Source organism: Cryptomeria japonica, unplaced genomic scaffold, assembly GCF_030272615.1.
Source record: "Cryptomeria japonica unplaced genomic scaffold, Sugi_1.0 HiC_scaffold_26, whole genome shotgun sequence".
NCBI classification, from domain to species: domain Eukaryota; kingdom Viridiplantae; phylum Streptophyta; class Pinopsida; order Cupressales; family Cupressaceae; genus Cryptomeria; species Cryptomeria japonica.
Genome location: NW_026728848.1, coordinates 168,512 through 169,893, shown reverse-complemented (window position 1 = coordinate 169,893; position 1,382 = coordinate 168,512). Strand labels below are relative to the sequence as shown.

The following is a 1,382-nucleotide window of genomic DNA, read 5'->3' as shown; positions in this document are numbered from 1 at the left end:
GCGCGCACACCTTGGCACCCGCGTTTCCTTCATTTTAAATTTTTTTTTTTTACAATCTCTCAAGTGGGAAATTCTATAATCTCAACTTTTTTTGCCTTTTCAGGAAACTTTTGAATGGAGCGCATCATTGGTGCGCTCCGAAGTGTGCTCCAAAGCTCTCTCCAGCTGCGTGCACCTGCCCCGGCCGCGCACCCGGCCCCGCCCAGCTTCGCTCACCTGTCCCGGGCGTCTGGTGCGGAACCTTAGAGTAAGAAACATCACCGTGCACCTTGGCCAACGTGCGCGACTCGACCGAGCGCGCACTGGCCGAGGTGCACACCGATTTCACCTGGGTGCGCGCGCAGCACCTCGGGCGCACCGGGGTGCGCGCACAACGCCCGGGTTGCACCGTGGCCTGTGTGCTCGGGGCGCCTCGGGTGCGCGCTCGGTGTCGCCCCCGCGCGCGCGGTAGTGCGGGCAGCGCACCCCGGCCCGGCCCGGCCCCGACGAGAACGCAAACGGGCAAAAGGTTTATTCAAATAGCATTGCGACGCCCGGCGAAAAACTAAAAAAGGGTGCAACACCGGGACTTCCCGGGAGGTCACCCATCCCAGTACTACTCCGGCCCAAGCGCGCTTAACTGCGGAGTTCTGATGGGATCCGGTGCACTAACGCTGGTATGATCGCACCCGTTATGAGCTTGTCGCAGTGTGTACTTAGCAAACCGCGACCCACGTGCGAATCCACCCCGGCCACCCACCCCCGTCGAGGTGCACACCCTCCCTCGCGAAGTGCGCCCCGTTCGCCAAGTGTGAGCCCTGCCCGGGTGCGCGCACCTTGCTAGGGCGTCGGGTGTGCACCCGGCCCGGCCTACGTGCGTGCACCTGGAGGGGGCGTCGTGTGCGTGCAGTGTCCCGTCTGCAACGCGGTGCCCACACACCACCTCGGGCGCAACGACCTGCGCTCACATGTGGGCCGAGTGCACCTTGGTGCATGTTCGGGGCGCCTCGGGTGCACGCTCGATCTTGCCCCGGTGCACCAAGGCGCTCGGTTTGCCCCGGGTGCGCACTTGGTGCAAGGTGGGCACCCAAAATAGGGATCAAGCACCAAAACACAAGTTTCGGGATGCAAAATGGGACCCAAGGACCACAAATGCGTTCCAAGACCCATGATGGGTCCACGAGAACAAAAATGTGTTCCGAGACTTAATAAACAAATATTGGGTTTTAGGAGAAGAAACATGCTCTGATGCCCAAAACGAGAATCGACCCCGAAAAGGCCACAGGCCAAAAGTGGGATGCGAGACAAAAAAAAATGGGACCCGAGGACCAAAATTGGGTTCCCAGGTCGAAGACAGGGCAACCGGACAAGAAACGACCTCTAAGGCTCGAAATGAGTCCCGA

General features: G+C 60.3%; 1 non-coding gene across 1 annotated transcript; it reads right to left on the bottom strand.

The window, feature by feature from the left end:
* Positions 1-551: 551 nt before the first annotated feature.
* LOC131861420 (5S ribosomal RNA) lies at positions 552-670 on the bottom strand. The gene has a single exon (XR_009360494.1). It is a non-coding gene; the product is annotated as a 5S ribosomal RNA (ribosomal RNA).
* Positions 671-1,382: the final 712 nt, after the last annotated feature.